This window comes from Anthonomus grandis, chromosome 4 (genome assembly GCF_022605725.1).
Source record: "Anthonomus grandis grandis chromosome 4, icAntGran1.3, whole genome shotgun sequence".
NCBI classification, from domain to species: Eukaryota; Metazoa; Arthropoda; class Insecta; order Coleoptera; family Curculionidae; genus Anthonomus; species Anthonomus grandis.
The window spans coordinates 23663176-23688004 of record NC_065549.1 but is presented as its reverse complement, the minus strand read 5'-3'; the positions used below and the strand labels follow the sequence as shown (position 1 = coordinate 23688004).

Genomic DNA, 24829 nt, shown 5'->3' with positions numbered 1-24829 from the left:
GGAGCAACATCTTTGAAATGCCATTCCCCAGTGTTAAGGTCAGGTATGATCCCCATACGAGTCCAAAAATCAATACCTAAGATCAAGGAATGGGGTAGGGAGGGAACAACCAAAACATCCATAAGGACTACGCGAGTGCGAAGCCTCATAGGTAAGGTCACAATTCCTTTTATTGAACATTGTTGTCCATTGGCTACAGTGCACTCAGTGGCCCCAGATTGTTTAAGGGTGCAATAAGTAGACAAAACAGACCATCCGGCAGAACCAATAATAGTTCGAGATGCTCCACTATCAAGTAAACCTAATAGTGATTTTCCAAAAATGTCTATGTGCAGATAAGGACGCTCATCACCTTTGGCATGTGCCAAGACGAAATCAAGGACGGCAGAAGTACGAACATGTTTGGATAGACTAATGGCCGATTGCGATTCAAAAGATAGGCAAGAGGGACGGCCTATGCTCTTGCCGATGCCTCGTTTTTTGAGCATGTTGGACAAGTCTTTGCACTAACGTCTCTCTTTCCGCATCGGAAACAAAAGAACGTTTTGGGCTTAGAACATTTACGAAAACGATGTCCGCTGTCACCGCAATTCCAGCAGGTTACAACAGAAGAAACTGCATCTATAGAAGTTGAATAAGCCGAATGATTATTAGGAATAATCGGCTTAACATCACTAGGCTCTGAATAAGACTCAATTGACGCTACGTGATGACTGGGTTTTCTGTAGGCAAGTTCAGGTTCTAATAGCTGTCTAATGTTTGTGGGGGGTGGGACAAATCTCTGCACTCTGGCTTCGGTCTCTTCAATTGCTCGACTTAACCTAGTCAACTCGTGAAGATCATGGATTTCATGGGTAGCAAGCCTACTTTGAATATAAGGAAGTAAATTTCGACGAATAAGATTAAGTTTGACTGATTCGGAGGGACTTTCTGAAAGTTTTCGAAATAGACTCTCCATTGCGACAATAAACGTAAGGACGCGTTCTTGTGATCCTTGGGTGCGCCTACGTATTTCATCCCACAAACCATATTCATAGTCATAAGGCCGAAAGGAATCTTTCAATTTAGTTACTAAATCATCCCAACTGGCAAATTTATTGGTACGATACCAAAGAAGGGCATCGCCAGTAAACAACTCTGGTGCAGACCGGAGTAACTGCTCCTTAAGTACACCTCGAGATAAACGTATTTCCTCAACTCTCTCTAGAAAGTCGTTAACACTAGTCTGTCCATTAAACTTAATATTCCATCGAAACACATCATGTGTATGGTATGAGGGATGCGATAGTTGTCTCGGCTCACGCCCGTAAGTTTGATTCGATGTGTCCGTCGTAGAAAAATTGACTTCTTCCAAATGACGAACTAAGTCGTTGATTGGTATGGACTGGGACAAGTTGTCTCCATGAGCAGTGGAGTTTGCTGGAGGAGATGCATGAACCACGGGGGGTCCAAAACGAACCTGTGATTGACGACTCATTGATTGAGACTCATTTGCTGAACTCACTGGATAACAGTTAATTAGACTTACAGGAGGTTGTGATATAGGATTCGAAGATATTGAGGACTTTGCATTAAGTTCATTTCCGGAAGACTGAAAGACTCTGGATCCGTCGCGCTGCATGAAACGACCATAGGAAGGTCTTGACTCAGATGTACTTGACGTTCTCTGCTGAGGATTAAAATAAGGACAACTGCTTTGAGCAAGCTCCAATAAATCCTGGAGTGGAGGTCTAGACTGTTGTGTCAAAGACGGATTGGAAGTAGTCCCATAGGGTACTGCATCGCTATGAGATTCAATCTGAGGCAACTCCCTATTAATAGCTGAATGTGCAAAGGACGTAGAAGTACCAGACTGGAAATTATTCAAATGGATCGACTGCTCTGCAACCTCGCATTGTGAAGTCGATGCGGCAGCAACATTGGAATTAACACGTTCCGCTTCAAGTTCTTCAACAGGTGTAGATTCCTCATCACTCAAAACAATTAAGTCATTTGAAACTACTAAGTTGTCTCCTGTATTTAAGGATTCATGGGATTCGTGAGATGGAGTGGCCCCTGTTAGGGTAATGGCTGGTGGTTTGTTGGCATAAGAGCAAGAAGGCATGATACCTTGAGAAGCAAGATTAAGATCACCAAAAAGTTTAGTGCATGAACTTACAATCTCATTTTTTAAAACCGACTCTACTTCTGACACAGCATGGACTCGATTGATACGCTGGTACAAATGCAACAAGAGGGTATTAATCCGTTTGGATTCTCCATCACAATAATCCTTTCCGAGAGTCTTAATATCCCGTTCAATAGATATTAATTTACTGCGACAAAGGCAAAGCTCACTATCTGTGTCGAAGGCAGTGGAACTAGGAGGATCAATGTGTTTCTCCCGTTCCAACCGCAAGGACTCACGAAGACTGGTCCGTTTTTGAGCGAAAGAACCGGTTAATGGGAGACCTCGAATGTGTAACTCATATTTTAGTTCCTCACCACCTAGATAATTAACATCCATTTCAAATGTCAAAATAGAGGGACAAAAAAATATATATATTTATAGATATATTATATATAGTTTAATAACGTTAATTAAATAAATAAGCTAAAAAAAAAATTAAAAGGAAAATATGATTAAGTATCCAAAGGACACCCCCACCCTTTCCTAAGAAAAAAAAATTAAAAAAAAAAGGAATCAAAGTCCAACAGCAAATACACTACGTATAAGAGCAGTTAAGACTATAGTTATATTTATCATTCAGACCTACTAATAAGAAGTAAGAATAGTCAGGTACTTCAAAAAAAATAAATAAATAAATTTAAAAAAAAAACAAAAGAAATCTTAAAAATCAATCAAAGGTAATACCAGTAAATAAGCTTATTATACACACTTACTACAGTACTGCGCATGAACAGATTTAAAAAAAAATCAAAGAAAAAAAAATATTAAAAAAAAAAAAAACAAAATATTCAAAAACTTGACAATACCTCTATTCAAGAATTTAAAAAAAAATGCTTTTCCTTTTCTTCCCTTTTCTTTCTTTTTCCTTTCCCTTTCTTTTTTCACCTTCACACCACCCTGTAATCCTATAACACTTGAATCATTTATCCTTCCCTACAACACCTGAAGATATTTCTTTGGTTTTTGGTAATTGGTCACCAACCTAAATAAAATTTGATAATTCTCTTTTTTTTTTAAAATGAGAAGAAACACTGAACTGATGAAAACGTCAAAAAAATAAGAATGGTAAAGTCAACCTTCTAAAACAACTAATCAAAATTAACTGCTAATGTTTAATATAATCAAAAGTTATTAGAAAAAAAAAAATTGGTAAAGCATGAACTGACACGTTAGGCGCCAAATTTATTGCACTGTTTCTCGCACAATGCCTAAATGTGGGTTCCAGGGTTATGATTATTAGCCTTTATTAGGGCACGCAAAGAAAACGCAGCTTTATATCGTTAAGCCCAGCTTTAGTATTGAAAGATAAATCAATGTCATAATTGACAACTAATTTAATCTATAACCTCAATTCAAAAAAAATAAATACAAAGACAGTAATGCTCTAATACTTAAGTTATAATTATGAAATTTAAAATTATGAGAAAGAAAATAAAGTAAAATTTAGCACTTAATACATATTCAATTGTACATCTGATAATACCTCGCATATACGTATATACTCAGTTCCCAATTTCAAATCAAAATCAGTGATGGTGGTCATATAAACAATTTTGCTAAATTGAATTTAAAATCTGTGATCATTTCTACATATTAATTAAAAAAAAAATAATCTATAAATTGCGACGAACCGATAAATCATTACCTGGAGAAACCAAGCCAAAAAGAAAAAGGGGCTACCTGAAATTCTGAGTCTCTCCGACTGGTAGTAGGGCCCACCTGATCTGAATGGGGCTCCTTTGTTGGCAGCTATACGTTTGGGTCAAAAGAGGCAGCAGCAGATCGACCAGTTAGGATGCTTCCAGAATGTCTAGCAGGTAGTGAAAGGCAATCGGTATTAGGTGTAGCCGATTGGAAGGAATGCAGGTTCCGGAGGTGATGATCCAAGCGACTTGATGTGGTAACACGTGGAGTAGCAAGTGAGGTGGAAGCAGTAACAATAAAAATGCAGCAAAAGTAGAAGCAGAGGATAAGCAGAAGGTACAGGAAGGCCTAAAAATGGGGACCACACATGAGGTTCGACATGGCTGTCAATTTTATGGCATTTTTGTGTGGGTAAGTAAGTTAAATTTTATAAAATTGCTCTCTGAAAAGTTGGATGCATTGATGTTCTTTTGAGTTAAACCGAAAAGCATGCAAATAAGAAATTAATTAGATGAAAAAAATAGGAAAATGACTTAGGCATGTAACATGTGCTAACTTACCGAAGATGGAATGTGGCCTTTTCTGGGGTTTATTTAACACAACAAAAACAAGGAGCCCTATAAACTCTTAGGCCTACTTAGAAAATCAGCAATTAAGCTATCCTAGCACATACTAGTAACTACAAAAAAAATTAGGCCAAGATAGGGTCTACCTTTTCACATCCGCATTAAGCGAAACTATCTGTCATACTCTAGAACCAGATAAAGAATGAATCTATTAAAAATAGGATTGTCAGTTCCCTCCAAATTTTAAGGAATGCATTTATCTGTCAAGTACCTAGGTGTTGACATGATGGGTTTAACTACTGGGTACTATCTGGTACCAACATTGGTTTAAGTAATTTGCAACTATGGAGCAATCTATAACTTGAGGCCATGGTTTAGCAACAATAATTTACAAAAACTGACAGACCAGATTGACATTAACATTCTTATCACTATTGATCCTTATGATTTGAACAAAATAAACAAATAGTTAATGTGCTCAGTATTCATTAAAATCTAAAATAGGCCAAATTGACCTGCAAGGTAAAATCAATGCAAAATCAATGGCAGTTCTTAATTCTATTCAATCAACAAAACAATGAAACAATATCCCATATTATTATTTACTTTCCTCATCCAATAATGGTTTTCCTTGCTTTTCAGATCGGGTATGTTAGGAGGGACCATCTTAACGGTATATCATATCTGTGTAGTATGTATATTTATGTATGATTTTTAAATAAATTATTTTATGAAACTATGGTTGCGATTTACTTTATCTTGGTAAAAAAAAAATTAATAAATCAATTAATATATCTGTTGGAGATTAAACCTGTAACAGTTTCGCAGACTAAAGAGTGAAAATATGCAACAAGGACGAAAAAAGATAAACTTAATAAAAAATTGTAAATACCCATGTTTTGACTAAGTATAACTTAACATATTCAAGCATATTTTAGCCATGAAATTGATGAATTTGCGTAATTTTAAGTCATATTTTAAAATATCTATAATACCTATTTTAGTAAATAAAATTCAATTATTGTAGCCAGTTGTTTTTAAATTGTTTGGCATTGCATTTTTAGTATAAAACATTCATAATAAACAGAGGTGGTATTCTATTCATTATTTTTATTCTTTTTGAAAATCTTAATTCTAAAAAAACCATTTAACGACCCTATAGATACAAAATAATTATAGTAATTAAGTTTTTATTGAAAATGACTATTTTAAAATAATCTCAGCTATAAACAATTGGCAATATCTCTTTGTCCTAAATAAACAACGATTTTTCTTACAAAAATGTATAATTTTTTTTTGTTCTATTTTTGCAATTGACTCTATCACGGAATATTTTCCCAGGTTAAAATGTTCTACCCTGTTTATTCTGGACTTTTTTTAATATTAAATTTTAATGTAATATACTTATTTAATAAATAAAAGACAAAATAATATTTACAAATCCATATAATATTTTCAAATATATCAATTGGGCCCTGTTATGCAAAAAGCAACCAACCCACAATTTGAAAAAAAACTAGATAATGTTACAAACTGATTTCAAAATGCTCAAACTACATTCTGCAAAAAAGTATTTGCAAATTACCCATATTGTTTAGCAACCAAGCGGATTGGTATACTTGTGCGGAATACGATACGACAACGTGGTCTGGATGCTTGTGAAACGACTGGTAAAACCACGTGGTCTGGTGCTTAAACTAGTGCTTATTTTTAATATGATTCATCTTATTCCATCTGATGCTTTGCAGTTCTATACTAATCTTAAGGGTAACACAAGAATCATTGAGGATGTAGATGGTTTTGACATAGAAGCTCTTGATTTTGAAATGGAAAGAGATGAAAATTTGTAAAATGCATCAATAACAAAATTAACGTGTTCTACTCTCTATATAAGTTGATTTTGATTTTATTTTATTTTTAAATCCTTAAAAACAAAAAAGTTTTAATTTATAAATAAAAATAAGTTGGAAATTTGACTGTTTTTTTGTAATTAGTCGATCAGCAAAAACAAACCAACCCATAATATATCTAATTTTTTTTGGTAAATAATTATATGATTATTTCGATGTTATAATCTAAAACTTAGATGTAATTTATATATTGAATACTGAATTAATAGTTATGGAATGATTTATCGAAAATTAATTAATTGAAAAAAACATATAAAAGCTAATAACTCCTAATTAATTTCGTGTGGCTTGGTTGCTTTTTGCATAACAGGGCCCAATTAATGGTCATTAAAAGGCAAATTAATATTATTCAGAAATATATTATATATTTTAAAGTAGAATTTACAAATTAACGTAGGTTTTGTCCTCTTTGACAGTTAAGTTTTGTGGTCCATAATCCTCCTCATATAATTTCTCTATTCTAGATAATTCACTGTTTACAATATTTACAGATTATTCTTTTGAAATATATCCTTGTTCAATTTTTTTGCATGATCGCAACAAGATTGCTATTTATCAAGTGAAAATTATTTAAAAAGTCATCATAGTATCCCACAACCTGATAAAAACTTAAATTTACGTTTTTGTTTGCCACATATCGTTTTAAATTAGCCCAAACTAACTCGATCGGGTTTAGATCTGGATGATATAGTGGTAATCGTAACACGTCATGTCCTTTTTTATAAAAGAGTTCACATATTTTATAGAACTTATATTTTGGTTTGTAAAGCTTTATTATATTATACAATTGTGGCTTTAACATAGATTTATCATCTCTCTAAGTCGGTATCATTCTTGCATTTCTACATTGCTTGACAAATTTGTTGGTGCTTTTCCTAGTTGTTTATTGTGATATGAGGCGTTATTAATTACAACCATAGTTCTTGGATTTAAATTTGAAATCAGATTCTCCGTGACCCACTTTTTACAATTTTTGTAATTCATTTCAAGATGGTAGTCGCCACTTGTGGATATTTGATTTCCAACTGACGTATTCGTTAAGAACAAATCCGTTTTCATGATCCGCATGCACTGTAAAAGCGCGTGGTCTTTTGGCTATCGGTTTTGTAATAACTTCCAAGCCCCCATGCTTTATTCTGAGTATCAGATAATTGATTATAAGTTTCGTACATGTATATTAAATGGCGCTTGTCATCTCTACAAGTACACTGGCGCATTTTTATAAATAATTCAATCCTAAGCGATCTGATGGGTTAATGTTTCATTAGCCCATTTTTGGTAATCAGAAATTTTCTGCAAGGGAAACCAATTTTGTGAACTTTTACCAAGACTCTCTTTACATCCTTGATGGCTGGTATCTTCGACAAATTTTTTTTTGAATTGTTTTTGATGTAGAAACCACCTTTGCCGTCATATGATTAACAATAATAATTTCTTTTTTTGTTTGGGTTTCTTTTTTTTTGGGGTTGAAATTTTGAAATGATGTTGACTATCTCATTTTAATTTATCGTCCTTTTTGATGCTTTCAGCCTTAAGGGAAACAGATGTTACTGCCGCCACACATTCTTGAACCTGTAATGGATATTGCAGTTTTAAATTGTATTGCCCAACAATAGTTTTTCTTAAATTGAATACTCTATACGTATATTATTTTATTTGTTGACGTTACGTAATTCTAATAAACTTAATATAATACATGATATACTTTAATCAAAAAGTTTTGGAATTAGAGTGTTAGAGATAATGTTAAAAGCGATAGTTTTCGACTTTAGAATATTATAGGGCAATAACTATTTCTCATTTCAGCTTAATTATTAGTCATGACGAGTTTTTTTAATTAAATACACCTCAAAGTTAAGATAGAAAAGTAAAAACCTTTTTTTCCTAGCATAGACGCCTCTTATTTAACTGTTTAATTCAAAAACTACTCGAATAAATTGTAACATGCATTACACCAAATCTCTTAGATTGTGCCCTCCAAAATGTTTTTCTATTTAATTTTTGTTGAATTATTATTAGACTATTACCGAACAAAACTAAGAATTCGCGCCTTTGTGAGGGCTAAAAAATTGTAGCAAAATTTTGTAATTGCGAAAAGCATAATTGTGAATACCTTTTTTTATTTTGACCTAATAACCCCACCTGTATGTCGAGAACCGGGTTTATTACCTAAATAACGGGTCCATTTTAGGAACTTTCAGAGATCTTAATTTAATGAGGCTTAACTAATAAGTTTTCCGCCGGTAATTATATTGTTGATAATACAGTGCGAGTCTGTAACTTATAAATTCGATAATAAATAAATGAAAGTCAATTGAGATTGAAAGTTGCGCATTTCTTACAATAATTTTTTTTATACAGAGTGTGCCATGTAGGCGGGGCAAATACCAACTTTCTTATTTTAAATGGATACCCTATATATTAATATATTTTTGGATTCTGCACAAAATTCCAAACATTTTGATGTATCATATGCCATACCTTTATTCACCTGTTTTTAAGTTTTGATTTTTTTTAAATGTTTTAAATTCAATAAATATGCGTTTCAGTAAACAGTTTTTTTTTTGTAATGTATTCTATGTCCTATGAAAATGTGGTAATAATAATTTTGACATTTTATAAATTTTGATATTGCTATAAGACGTGCCTTTACTGTTGGATCATCAGATTTAAGTTTCTTTTAATTTTTTTACGAAATGGGCTATTTAAGTAAAAAGCACAAGATTGAAATCTTAATAATGATTGGGTACGGAGATAGAACAAGAACTCAAAATGAAGTTTTGCATTTATTGAGACAGAAGTATCTTGATTTACCACCCATATCTCAAAGTACTATAAGCAAGATTGAAAAACACTTTTGGGAAAATGGTCACGTAAGAACAATAAATACTTGTCGTCGATCTGCGCCTAATGAAGAAACCAAAATTAATGTGTTATAAGACATTGAAGAAAATCTTAATATTCCCACTAGGCAGGTAGCGCGCGAATTGGAAGTAAGCCAGTCTTCAGTAGTACAGGCTCTTGAAGTAGACAAATTTCATCCCTATAAACTAGCAATTCTCCAGGAACTCAATGAGAGGGATGCAGATAGAAGAATTGAATTTTGTAAACAATTTATGGAATTAATGCAGAATAATAATCTTATTATAGAAAACATTCTCTTTTCCGATGAGTCGATGTTTATGATGAACGGAGAAGTAAATCGTCAAAACTGCCATTATTGGGCACAAGAAAATGCATGTTAGATGAGGCAAGGCCACGCTCAACACCCAGGAAAAGTAAATGTTTGGGCAGGAATTCTAGGTCAGCAAGTTATAGGCCCAATTTTCTTCGAAGAAAATTTAAATGGAGCAAGGTTTACAGTTTTTACAAGAAGAACTAATTCTAAATCTAGCTGTTCTATTTCCTGATCCACAAGAAGCTGATATGCCGAATAGAAACATCCGGTTTCAGCAAGATGGTGCGCCTCACTACTTTGCAAGACCGAAACTATCTGGATACTATTTTTTCCAGGCAGATCGATTGACAGGAGAGGACCTTTTGAATGGCCATCAAGATCGCGCGATTTGACGCCGCTGGATTTTTCCTATAGCAAATATTGAGGAGTTGAAAACTAGAGTAAGGCAAGAGTGTCGAAACATTTCTCCAAAATGCATAAGAAACGTTCAAAATTAATTTGTAGTACGTTTAGGACATTGCCAAATAGTAAATGGTTTACATTTTGAACACTTATTGAACAAAAAGTGTTTAGAAATTTGTATTTTAATTTGTTTTATTTTGTTTTGTCTTGGTAAATAATTGGAGACTATGAATGGGTAGAACATTGAAAATAAATGCATTTCAACCTTATAATAAATATGATTTTCGGCACATATCTATGTTCAAAATAATAATGCAGAATAATCTTACTTTTTTATCTCACCTAATATACAGTATCGCTTTGTATAATTTCTTTTAAATATACGCACAGATCGTCTTTTTTCGCATCGAGCATGTCCATAAGTGATAAATTTGGCAAGCCCAATTTGAGTGGGGAAAGAGAACGAGAACGGTGTGACCAAGTGATGGTACCGTCCGCGTGTTTCGTGCGTTGAGATTCCGGAACCACTAATTTCAGGATTCAACCCAAATACTTGATTAATCGTGTGTGGATGATGAATTTAGTAATCGCCATTCCAGTACCCAAGTCCGATTTAGAAGCCTTATCAGGTAAGAGCCTTGTGCGTATCGCGTCGCGCCAATTAAATCCAATTTTTCTTACTTATATTCACTCATTCAATTTTATTATCTATTTCCTACATTTCAAAAAGATTTAAAAGAACCCTCTTTAAATTTATGAATTATGTTTTCTTTAACGCCCTGTATCTTTAAAACAATCTAATAAAGGTATGGCATGTGATGCATCAAAATGTTTGGAATTTTGTGGAGAATTCAAAAATATAACATATGGGATGTCCTATTTAAAATAAAAAAGTTGGTATCAGCCCCGCCTACATGGCACACCCTGTATAAAAACTTTTTATTGTAAAAAATGCACAACTTACAATCTCAATTGACGTGTCCGAGCATTTTTTCCGAACACGCCCCCATATACAAAACATAATGTCATGAAAAACACTAAATGTCTTCCCATTTGCATAACATTTAAAGCATAAATGATTTTTTTGTTATAGTAAACGCAACTTACGCTATAACCTGAATTATGAGTGGATTAGTATTTAATTTAAGGAAACATTTATTACAAAATAATAATTTATGTGTACTTTAAAAACGTACCTTTCAAAGAGGAAAATTGACTTCTCCAGCCACTGCCTCAGCTTCTTGGAAGGTTAAATGATTATCTGATGGTGGCACACATTAGTTTAAATGGCAAGCAATGTTCCATCTTACTTTACCAAAAAAATTGATACAAGCTGAAGCGATTTACTAGTAAAAAATGTATGGTAATAAGCAGCTCATTGAGTCTAAATATATTTTTTTAAATATGCATCTATTTTTTGCGAAAAAATAACTAATGCTATTTTGAAATTTTTCCCAAAATTTTTTGCAGCATTTTGGCATATTTGGCGTATTTATTTTACTAGCATTTTTAATACCTTTAAAAATCAGTTAATTAATATTGTTAAAATTGTTATCGGATTAAAATTGGCGCTCAGTTAAAAAAGGGCGAAGAATTTTAAATAATGTATACTTTAGCCGAAAAAATAAAAATTATTTTTCTTTATGGCGTTGAAGATCGGTGCGCTCATAGAACCACCAGGGCATTTAATGACAAACATCCAAACAAGAACGAAAGTCATAAATATGTACTCGAATTGGTACGAAATTTTAAGGAAACGGGATCTGTTTGCAATAAAAAGTGTCCTGAAAAAAGAGGTATTAAGGAAACATAGAAAAATTGAGTTACTGTGACAATTCGCAATGGATCCAACATTATCTATCACCAAAGTCGCAGAGTTAACCAATATTTCAACAAATTCTGTATATAAAATTTTGAAAAAAAAAAGTTTTTTTCCGTCAAAATTCAAATCTTTCTACAACTAGGAGAAGATGAGTTTGATAGAAGAACTGAATTTTGTAAACTGATTAATTTAATACATTTATTAATGTATGGACAGGATGATAACGAAACCATCAGGCCATTTTTTTTAGTGGAAATTTAACTGGACAAATTGATTTAGACTTCCTCGAAAATACAATATATCCTTCAATCGTCCGATCTATGCAAAATCAAGTGGATGAAAATGATATTTTTAACAAGACAAGCACTACGCCTTGACAGTTCGAGAGTGGTTTAATGAACAATTTCCAGGGATGTGGATTGGCAGCTGTGGTACAATTGAATGAGCCGCATCGTCGCCAGACTTTACACAACTAGATTTTTCCTTAGGGGGTATTTAAAAAGCAAAGTTTATAAAAACCCACTTGAAAATATTAATGATTTAAATGATTGCTCGCGAATAAAGATACTAGCGATCAAACATTTTCAATGTTCGTCAAAGCAGACTATATTATTGTCTCGTGAATAGCGAACCACATTTTGAGCACTTAATAAAATAAATTTATTTAGGGCTCGTGTTTGGGTTAGGTGTTAAGGTTAGCTAGAGGTAAGAAGGTGATTGACAGAGCTTTATCAAATATAAAATTGAACATCCCCCTGTATATCTAAATTAACATGTTACATAACAAGTAAATTAAAAAATAGTCGGTGATCGGCTTAGCTTTAGTTTATTAACTAATTATTTCTTAGCAATAAAGCTACGAATTGTCAAGCTGTGTTATGAGTCAAAAAACGACGCAAATAAAGCAAAAGGATAATCTATTGTCAATTTACTTATAATTATATCTATAAAACCATATATGAGAATAAAATACTATTATGAAAATAAAAATACGTAAATCATTTTCCTAGTTTTTGTACTATTTTATTCGTATTTTACATTTTTTACAATTTGTATACTTGCTTACTTTGACTGTCACTATTTTCTTGAAATAATTAGTCTCTCTCGGCAAAAACAATAAAGAAACTTCTAAATATTTCTAAATTAATATTTTTTGCACAATTTTTTTAAAAGTTCTATTTTTAATCATGCATTAAACAGTGTCAACAAATTTGGTAAAGTGTTATAATAAAACGGATGTAAATTTAGAAAACTATTAAATATAAATTATCTAAGGAATAGAATAGCTACAACATACCTTTAATAACCTAGAACTAATCCGATAATAAAGACCGAAGATATAATTTTAATATTATCCAATATTAATTACATAATATCTCACCCATAAAGCATCTCCTATGTAGGTCTATAACTAATTAATTCCCTTTACTTAAGACTCGCAACCAGTGGCTTAACGATTCATACCGATGCCATGAATTTAATCCGACCCTCTAATTAAAGGCCGTTAACTTCCTCTTTCTTTGCCTCTCTCAAGTTACCGCATTTTCTCTTTATTCATAAAAAGATAATTTGCTTCGCCAGTTGCTCGCTGTTCCTGGTAACAAACCACCCTTTCCATATACACTGGGGCTAATTAAGAGCCTCAAAAGAAAGTTTTAATTAGATGAAAGAGTTATCTAAATCGGTCTTATGAAAAAGGCGATTTTCAACATTAAGCGTTTTTAAATAACAGCTGGTTAAAGAATATAAGTGTTAATCGAAACACACATTTTCTGTTTAGACTTTTCTCAAGTAAAAAATATTTTTTCAAGTAAAATAAATTTATAATTTTATTAGAATATTGATGGAGTTTTCATGATCCAACATACCATTAGCGCTTTACTGCTCTGAGTAAAGACCCTCCTGACTTTTATAAGAGATTAGACTCTAACTTATTTGCTTAATTCACCCTATAACTTTTGGAAAATATTAGTACCGAAGGTTTACAAAAAAAAACAGTTATTTTAACTTTCTCTTTAGTAAATATATAAAACTATTAAAATAAAAAGCGAAGAAGAGCAGCACACTTGTTACATATCGGCTCAGATAACTCGAGAAATAATGCAGTAGCGAGAAGTGAGGAATCATAATAGAAGATCATTCTTTTTGAGGATTTCTACCTTGTATGTAAGAATTAACTATAGTTGTGCCTTATATATTTATTAGATTAAAAGTCAACAATCCACTAAAGTGATTTAACATAAATATTCACTAGTTATTATGAGTCGCAACAGAGATTGAATTTATTAGGGCAAATAAATATAAGTCAGTAATATATTTAAAGCATTATAAATATACAATAGGTTATGAGTCAATTGAAAGTTCTTTTTACTTTTCTTACCGTCTTCATGTGAGTATGTTTTTTGCAAATAAATTGTTGAGAGTTGTCGCACGTTGAACTCTGCTTCTTTTGATTTTTTGAATATGGACATATTTTACATCTTCCTCACTTTTTTCCCGATTGTAAATCTGGATTTGCGGCAGGCACTGATTCTGGAATTCCAGAAACTTTAAAAATTATACTACGAAGTCTTCTCGTTAATCTCCTGCAATGTTCAAAATGCGAAACCATATGACTTGAGGCCATCAACACCGCACGATTTCTCTTAGGAATAATTGATATAAGAGCAGAGGAAGAGTTCCAAAATATTTAATCTTGTGGTTTTTTGTTTTTTTATCAGCCTAATGGATGAAAACCAATTATTTCCTGTTATGTTTCTCTTTGTACCAGATATGGGTTAAATAAATATCAAAACGCCTAAAGTGGGAACCGAGAACTTTTTGAATTTTCTTTGTGTGTATCTTTTTCACTAAATTATATAAACCATTTAGCCCCTAATGTGTCTTGGAGTCTACTAAGTACTGCATCTTTAGACCGTATCTGTGTAGCTTATTTTTAGATACATCCTAAATTGGCACCTGCCTCTAAATGGAATGTGCATTTCATCTATTGTAAGATATTCAACACTGATATAATCGGAGTGAACAAATAGTTATAAACATACTAAAAGTATTTGATATAGCTGCCAGTTTATGTTTGTGAGCAAGCGATCCTGTCTAAAAGCTGGATCATCAAAACAAAGGCTGGCAAGCAAAAAATAAAATCGGTTTGGTGATATGGTGGCTCGAAATATATTACGGCCCGGACCATTAATAGCAAATACCGACCTTAATGCTTCAATATTGGATTTAAATACTGACATGATAAATTTTGTAAATTATATTTAGAAGTCAAATTTGTAATTCCTTAATTGGTTTTTTTAAAAAGTTCTTGTAACATTTCGTCAGTAATAATACATTCCCAAGCATCCACTGGCTTCTTTGGCATAGTAGCCCGAGCTTTTCCGACCAGAATGACCGACCTTAATACCAGACAAATGACTAATTAAATTTTGATTAGTTATACGAGAAGAAGCGGGAGGAGGTTTAGCCCACTTATATATATTTTTGCCATAAAACGCATTTTTGGAGTAAGCTATATTATTTACCTTATCCAAAGATTCACTACGACTTCGGAAATTTTTAGTAAGCCAATTATTTTCGTCGTTCTGTTTTACTTCGGTGTCTGTTTCGTGATCACTGTGTTCAATAGTCTCGTCTAAAAACTTACTGTCACTCTCTAGTACTTTGTCTATAATTTTTTTCGCCTCCGCTTCAAGTTCTTGCTGTGTCAGAGCTCTTATATTGCCACTACAGCCAGCCTTTTTAAATTACTCGCTTATCGCACTAGAAACACTTATATCATACGCTTGCCTAACTCCGCAGTCCTAACAGATAAACTATCAAAATTTTCGCAGATCGATAAATCACCCGCCGGTTGAAGGATAGCAGAACCCACACGTCGCACAATCTACATTTTATTTTATATAGCGAAACTTGACATTAAAAAGGTGGAAAGTCAAATTTGACTCCGCCATGGTACCTATGGGTTAAACAATTTTAGGCCTAATAATTTAGCAACATAAAATATGAAAGATGGTAAAAAAAGTATTATCGATTCGGCAAATCGTTAATCTACTCTTTTGAGCTTATAATCTTTTATACCTACTTTCGAGAACTACTTACAAATGGCCTTACATACTATAGATGTAACTAATAGAGCGAAAAATGCAATGAAGCATGGCTGAATAAATCTTAAACACTAACTAAACTATACAATCGGCTATAAGGGATTGGACCTTTGTCCTGTTAAGAATAGTTTTTTTGATTTTAAATAATGGTTAACTCTCGTTTGCATTATTACTAACTGGTTTAAGTAATTTTAAGTTGTCTATTTCTAGAAAGTGGCCAGTATTGAAAACATGTTTAGCCAAACTTGGCTTTTCAACTGTTCCATTATTTCATATTAGCTACATGTTTTTTAAATCTGGCATTAATTGCTCTTCTTGTTTGTCCTATCTACTTTTTATCACAATCGTTACAATTAATCTCATAGACACCAGAATTTTCATTTGTCTTTATTTTATCTTTTGGATTTCTTAAAAGACTTTGTAACTTGGCCAAACTTTGATTGACCATTCTTAGACTTTTAGTTCTTGAAAACTCTATTAAAGTGTCTTGTCAAAATAGGATCATATAGTATTGCAACGATAGTTTGCTTATTTTCATCTATTTGAAATGTAATAGTTTTTAAGATTAGCTTTAAACCTATGTCTTCTAATCAGTTTATCAATAAGCTTATCGTAATACCCATTAATCCTACCAATTGTTTTAATTGCTCTTTATTAAATATATTATTACTTAGAGGAAATGAGACCAAACGATGTAACAAGAAATGCATTCAATTTTGATGTTGAAAACAATGGTTAGAAACTAATTATGCATCTAAAAGTATTCTTGTGTTTCTTTTCTATAAATATCAAGTTCTAACTTTTCCTCCCAGACTGTCGCACATAAATTGCTGTTAAATCAGCACAATATAAATTATGCACTCCTGATTTGTCTGGATCGGGCTTATACAATTTCTTTTTAAATTGGAAATTCTAAAAGCGACTGGGATGCTAAAAGGCTTAAGAAACTTCGCTATTTATTGGGAAATACCTCCAAAGTGAGTTAAATATCTGAAATTTTTATAAGGTTCTCTCCTAACGGACAATGTGGTACGAAAGTTTATACTTATTAAAAAACCTATACTTTTTTGAAACTTTATAGAGGGAAGTTATCATTGATTGCTACGGATTTCATTATTTATATATTTTTTAAATATATAATACTCTTTTTTAAAGGCTGCATTGGAGAGAGGCAAATTAAATTATCTATAAAAGAGATTATTAAAAGCAGCAAATTTGTGTTGGCCTGGAGAAAGGGAATTAAATTGGATATTATATATTTTCTAAATGGCTCATAACTAGATACTTTATTTAAAAAAGTGAATGGCACGCGCCCATAGCGAAATTATTTTTAAAAATTAATGGTACGTTTTTTTTTTCAAAATTTTCTAATTTTATTGAATTTTTAGTCAAAAATTCATTTTGAAAACCTGTTGTTATCTTGAGAGTAGTATATTTATATATATTTATTAATCCTTAAAATATTTATAGGACAAGATATTAAATAGATATATTCTATTAGACATATTAACGATATCTTTAATAAGACATCTTAAAGATGTGCTATTTATATGGGTGTAATATATATCTTAAGCTATAAAACACAATGAACTCTTGGAATTTACATGGTAAAATATCCATGTAAATATACATGACGGTATTAAAATTTAAAAAAGAAAGAAGATATGTTATATATCTTTAAGTCAGTGATCAACTAATTTATACCCTAATATTAATACGATGAGGCGATAAGATAATAATTATGATATCATACGATAGAGTAATAACAAGAAAGTATTATGGTAATAAATTAATCGTAATAAATAATATTATAAAGAAATTACAGCAATTTAGTTACTTACAAGATCAATTACAGAAAAAACTAGTGAGCTTGCGAGTGGCGTTCCATGAAGATAAGGCCATCTTTCGGGGGCGAGGTCCTGCGATAGGCTGTTCCTCAAGACATAGGGCTTAAGGCAAGATTTTAAGTTGACGCGGCTGAGGGCGTCGAAATATGGACATGTTAGGCTTCAGAGCTAAGCCACCACTTACCACTGCTGTGTCATGCACAGCGTCTAGTTCTTCATAAATAAAAAAATCGAAGTTTCGAGAGGGCATCCAACCATTAAAAAACATCCTGCTTCCAAAAATATCTGTTTCAAAGTAAAGAAACACTAGTGAATATTTATTTTCGAATATCAATTTCAGTAAAAATATTCTGGCGGAGAGAGATGATAGTAAATTTGTTTCACGTAGTGACTTAACCTCTCTCTGTCACAGCTGACAGCACGATTCACTCCGTCGGAAGCAGGACCTGGAAAAGACTCCCCAGATGCATGATACTAATACTCGAGAAGATAAACCCACGCGCATGAGATGAGCCTATCTCTCTCGCACGCCTGACGTCAGTCGATGACAAATTTCCCCAGGAACAGCTTTTAATACATGAACAGAGTTTTAATACATTTTAATATGACGTTTCGTTTTTGCTTTGGATGTTCGATGGATTTAGGGTTAGGGCATGGTTTATTTGTTTTGTGTGTATTTTGTGTTTGTTTTTAGTGACAAATGTGGCAGAGTTTATTAAATTATAATAATTAAATTTTTTTTATCATGGTGTACTGTGCAGTAGGGGGTTGTTCAAGCAACAACAACAAAAAAAGTAAGGTAGTTTCGGATTGCCGATTCTTTAGATTTCCAAAGGACAAACAAGTTTGCCGACAATGGATTACAGAACCATTTTAATAACACGTCTACCCATAAGCAATTTAAAAAAATATAGATTATAGATATTTAGGAAAGTGAAATTAATTGGTTGTATGTCATCAATGGCATCAATGCATTTTCTTTTGGCTTTTACTGGTAACACTATTCTTACCAACAACCAATGGGTACTCATATGTATACTTAGCGCACACAATTTTATGAAAGGTAATTCACAATAATCACAATAGGCTGTATATCAATCCTCTATTTTTGTTTTATTTTTTTTACAACATAATAAAATATGTACATATTATATCACTGATATTTTTCTGCAGAGGCATTCGTTTAAAGTAAAAAAAAAGTTAAATAAAAACCATAAATCCTTTTTTTTTGGCTATAAAGTATTATTGATTTATTATTAATTAACAAGCCTTCAGACGTTTCATATTATATTAAATAATAAAAATCACACAACACAACCAAAACAACCTTTTCCAAAACCAAAATAGGCATTTATATTATATAAGGCTTTACTATCCTTGCACGGATCCACGAATCCTACATACTATTAAGGAAACATTTTACATACTATTATAATAATCATAGCATATTTCATATAACAAAATATAATAATACTTAATAAGTAATGTTAAATAAAAAAGGCTTTAAAATACTGCTTTTCCAACCGACAAACAGAATTTTTGTCATCGAGTAACGTCATGCGCAAAGTCACACGAAATTGCATCGCCAAGTGGGTTTATCGTTCCAGTAATAGTATCATGCCCCAGATGCGCCGCAGGACTGCTTAAGTAATAGTCCAAAAGACATCAGGGCGCAAGACCGGAGATCGAAGAAGTTCTCTCGTTAGGTCATGTGTTTAGCCGCCATGGGCCCAACCAAAACCCATAGATCACGAACAAGCAAACTATAGAGTGTCTAATAGAAAATATAGATACGGCCAAATGGGAATAATTCGATACGCGGCGCCACTGGCGTCAGCTTTACTAAGCCGGTTAACCAACTCATCTGCCGTGAAACTTGCTTATGCTTTCCAAAAGTTCAATTAGATATTCAAAAGTTTCTGATATAGGAATGCTTGGGATCAAAGAAGAAGATATATCAAAAGAATCACAAATGTCTTTCTTTAGCTGTGAAAGAAGTTTATGACAGAGAAAAACCCAGATGGTCACAAATCCGTGGAAATTAGTGCCCCAAATGGTGGAAACAATATTAATTTTCTTTAAAGAAGATCTTAAAGGAGATAACATGTTTTGAAAACATTGAACTTGGACGCCGAAAAAAAAAAGAAAAAATAGATTAATTCACAAGCAACTGCTAACGCTGCTAAATTAATTAAATGGCTAGACGTTTACTTTTTATTTTTGCTAATTTTTTTTCAGAAGTTTCGCCACAGGTTGATATTTTGTACAATCAGTAACAAAAAAAAATAATCAGATTCGGTTAAAATTTATATTGCTATAGAAAATTTTAGTAAAGCAATCGAGAATATAAGAACGAATTTGTCACTTGTTGAAGGTACGTCAGAACAGGGCTCTTAATTGGACGAAAAGATCAAATACTCCAAAAAAAAGAAAAAACAAAGGACGAGAATTTAAACGCCTCCACGAGAGAAAAGTGCAACATCATAACTTTCCAAATTAGAGAGCGTTTTTTTGTTTAAGAACCATCTTCCTGGGGCAAAACTATTTTTAAAAGAAAAATATGCCGAATACCAAAAATCACTTCCAGTTAACGATATAGAACAATGTTGCAAAGCCTATCCATCTTTTATTAATAAAGAAATTTTAAAAACCGAATTAATTTTTTATTCTCGAGCAGAAATAGTTAACAATTTAGACGTTTCAGGTTGCTTAAAGACATTAAGTATTATCCTGTCATTGGGTTTAGATACCGCTATTAAAGAAACCATGAAAATTTTACAAATAATATTAGTGACTATACCTATGACAACAGCAGAATCAGATACCGCACCGATCATCAACACGTCACCACACATCACAATTGGCATCATTTTATTACAACAAATAACAAAAAACAGTGACATAACAAGTGATAATTTGTTATATTACAACAACAACAAAATATCAATAAAATCGAATGAATAATAATTATGTAAGTCGCAAACAGTTAGAACGATCAATAAATACCGACGCACCTATTTAATTGTTATGAAACGCCCCAGGCACTGCGTGATGATAGTAGGTCGTCCATAATGCTAGACTGGTTACCCAATAGGATTAAGAGTATCCGGGCATCAAATATGTAATTTTACTAAACTGTCATATTGTTGAGATTGGAGGGGAAGAACAAATTAAAGAATAAATATTAAAAAATCGAATAATTACATTTGTACGAGTTTGATTTTACCACTAGCTTAAAAGTTAGTTGTAAATATCGTTATTTGACAATGGATTTTTAAAAAATGAATTAATTTTTATCGGTTTTTTAGTTACTAAAAATAATCTTATAGTAGAAATGACATCAGCTTACTAAGATTTTGTGAATTATTACTTTCCAATTTTCATGAGCAAAGCTGCATCGCTTCTAATTGATCAATTCTCCGTAAAATTCCAATCTAGAGAATCTTTGTTTATGAATGGATTATAGTGTCATTTTTAATAATAATAAAGTTCTTTAGAATAAGAGTTGCTCTACTTTTGTTTGATAGTATATAAGAGACTAAAGTTCGAAATAATAATATAACAGAAAACAATACAATACAACAATAGTACAATTCCTAATGCCGTCATTCAAATCGTTATTGTCACCTCTGATTATTAGTTTACAACATACATGCATACAATTTTCAGAAAAAGCGGTCTGTAGTAAATGAAATAGTAAACCGGATGTCGCGTGGAATTTGTTAATCAGTGACTTAGTTTATTTAAACTTAATGCGGTCGTGTCCTAATAATTATTTCTAGTTTTGTGTCAGTTTTAACGTCAGGGTATATATTCGGGTTATACGTATAACTTTACGACTGTTTGAAACTAGTTGCTGTTATATGCCAATAAACTCATGGATTAATAACACCCAATTAATATTTTGACGGGTTGCATTGACATTGTATGATACAAAAGGCGATTTAATATTCTCCCGAATGTTACTTTGTTAAATAATAACTAATTTTCTCCATTACAGTCAGGTAAGATTTAATCTTATTTAACGTTTAGTGGGCAGGCTGTTTTTAAAATTTATATTTTCTGTATTTTCTTCATTTAATATTTCTATGATAAGGTCAATAAACGATAACGATATTTATAAAATCACAAAATAATTTCTAACTCGAATAATATTATGATCATAGCATAATTATTGAAATAATGATATAGTAGTTTCATCCGAGACTTATCAGGAGTTTTTTTTAGGTGTAACCTATTAAGGCAAAATCATTATCAAAAATTAGTGCATTAAAATTCTTTAAAATATCTAGAATAACAAATTAAATTCTAGTGTCTTTCTTTGAAAGAATTAAGAATACATAATAACTAACAAAAACTTTTTTTTCCTTTAGTTTTTAGCCGAAGCCTGGTCATCATTAGTGTTTACTTAAAGAGTAGTGATAGAATAAAAAAATATGAAAACTTAAAATGAGATTGAATGTTTCACTGGATCTTAGAATTCCCAAAGCTAATTTATTTATAAAAAATAACACTCAGAAAAAAAAATTGAATACATAAGGGTCAAAAACTAGACAAAATACGAGAACAAAAACAAGAAAACAATGATTTCGGAAAGAACGGCCACATTTTTAAGAGACCAATAAAATAATACAGATACCGAGTGAATTTTGATTTTTTTTTTTCGTTCGTTTAAAAAGAACATAATATTATAAAAATAATTGCTGTACACAATAACTTCTGGGTCTGTTGTGTGTGATTTAGGGAAAATCCATTAATTGATATCAGCCCAGTAGCAAATGTGGCAATTTACTTCTAACCATTTAAGATGAAAAGTGAATTTTGGTTAAAAAACTGATATTACGTACCAAATTAAGATCAATCGCTTGTTTGGTCATAATTTTGCAAAATTGTATTTACTAAGCTCTTGTTCTAATTGAATTCATTTAACTAATCTGATAAGTTTTAAAATTTTTATATTTTTTGTTAAACGTGATTATCTAAGGACTTTAATTTGTAAAATAGTAAATCAACAATATCAATCGACAAACAACAATATATAGGAAATTGAAAAACCTATTTAATGAATTAGCACGTGATTTCCATTACTATTTAACATAAGTTGAAGGATGACATCGCTTCTTGTGAAATCTCAGGTCTTGGTATGCTTTTGTGGCAAATCATATCCTCCTCAAACCTAAAATTCATGTGTTCTTTGTTCTTGCCGAAATATTTCTACCACTTTAATTCCTTACGGTGGTTTTTCGATGGATCATCCTATAACATTTACTAAATTGGGGTTAAGCGAGTTAACTTTTTAAGGCCTTACCGCAAAGTTTTTTTCTGATCTTATTTTAACAAAATATTTAACTTTTAGTTATTGTTTGGCGAAACTTACTTGAAAAAAATATAATTTCCCAGAAAAACAACCTCCAGGTTTAACGGGTCAATCCCCAGCCAGTGTCTGAAAAATTACTTTTTCAAGTTCAGAGTAATCATTCAATATGTGAAAACTTCTGTTCGTAAACTCTCACATTTCCTTTGGGGACCGAAATACCTTGGCTGCTTTAGGGATGAGGGAAAGCCGGTCCATTGAGATTTTCGGTATTAAAGCATTGTCCTTTTCTTGGTAGATACCTATATATTCGAACAAGTCAACTGGAAAATAAAGTTACAAGAGCTGTTTTATTTTATGTGAATTGAAACGATACTACGTGATAGTTTTCCTATAACCTTTATAGTCTTGTGGAGTTTTGTAAGAAACTTTACAGAAGTTTAAGAAATTCGCTGGTTATTTACTTAATAAAATAAAAAACTTCAAAAATTCAAAAATAAAATAATTTCTATGGCTAATTTTAAACTGCAAATATAAATGCGTTTTATTATTATTTTATCGTTGTGAATACAGTTCACGTTTTGCGGTTACAAAATAAAATAAAGTTTGAAACTACATTAATTATGACGGATATAGATGAAAAACGAATTACAACTCCATTTAAATATATTCCAAAACTTTAAAATTTGTTATAATTTTGCCTAGCTTTTACATATTCGGTATTATTTTACAGCAGAATTAATATAGAGATAACTTAATATTTAATATTAGTAGTATTTTTGTTAGCTTTAGTATATTGTAGGATTTTTTATTATAATAATGTATACTATTGAGCGACAAATTGAGAATAAACGTTAAATTAATTTTAAATGAAGATACTATAATTAGTCAATTCCAAATTTTATTATAATAGATATGCGTTACGTAAGTGCCTAAATGAAATGCCAAAAAATGTTTACATATTAATAATAGCTCTCATAAAACTAATTTTCCGTAACAAATAATATAATTAGAAATATGCAAGTATTTCGGTTATGCTATAAATCTGGTTCATTTTTCTTTTTTATTAGACAGAAATCCATTAAAAATTTAATTAATTAATCAATTGATAATGTATGTTACTTCTTTATGTTGTTGATTAATGCAAACAGTTTGATTATTTTAACGTAATATAAAATAACATGATTTATATTAATATGTAGCGCGTTAAATTAGCAAATATTAGGATTCATTTTTTTCGTCGGCCTCCCAAAGATACCGCAGAAAAGTATTTTAGGTCTTCTATAATTCGTAGTGTAAGCTTTTGATATCTTATTATTACGAAGCTGAATATATATACACTTCTTACAATTTCTACATTTTCGAAAAACATAGAATCATTTTAAATTTTCTTTAAACACACATTAGTTTTATACTGTAAAAGGTAACAAAATCCTTACCGATGATCTAAGCAAAAATGTGTGGTAATAAAAAATATTTTAGCAACCTAAACTTTGGTGGTTCAAATGGTTGCCTCATCATACATTATTTGAAATGGCAAATAATTTTCCATCTTACTTCTCCAGAAAAATTGAGACAGTTCAAGCGATTTATCACTAGAGTCGCAAAGTTAAATAATATTTCAAAAGGTTCTTTATGCAAAACTAAAAAAAAAAACGTTTTTTTTTTAGTTTTGAAAAACAAACTACAAAATTAAAATCCTTTAACAACTAGAAGATAGAAGATTTTAAAAGCAGATTTGAATTTTGCGAACTGATGTGTTAGCAACATAATTGTAAATACTGGGATAAGGAAAAGCCATACGTTTTTTGAGAAGATCAAGCTCAGTATCCCCAAAAAATTAATATATGGGCAGGAATTTATGGTA

At 31.6% G+C, this 24829-nt stretch overlaps 1 protein-coding gene and 2 long non-coding RNA genes across 3 annotated transcripts in view; 2 read left to right on the top strand and 1 right to left on the bottom strand.

The window, feature by feature from the left end:
- Window positions 1-24829, top strand: part of LOC126735622 (nephrin-like) — a 1136035-nt gene that overhangs the window by 1079013 nt on the left and 32193 nt on the right. The gene's annotated exons all lie outside the window — the stretch shown is intronic.
- On the top strand, window positions 3057-5119 carry LOC126735645 (uncharacterized). Its single transcript, XR_007660488.1, has 2 exons — window positions 3057-4225; window positions 5023-5119. It is a non-coding gene; the product is annotated as an uncharacterized LOC126735645 (long non-coding RNA).
- LOC126735638 (uncharacterized) lies at window positions 6634-18061 on the bottom strand. Its single transcript, XR_007660481.1, has 2 exons — window positions 17643-18061; window positions 6634-7862 (listed from the first exon to the last, which is right to left on the bottom strand). It is a non-coding gene; the product is annotated as an uncharacterized LOC126735638 (long non-coding RNA).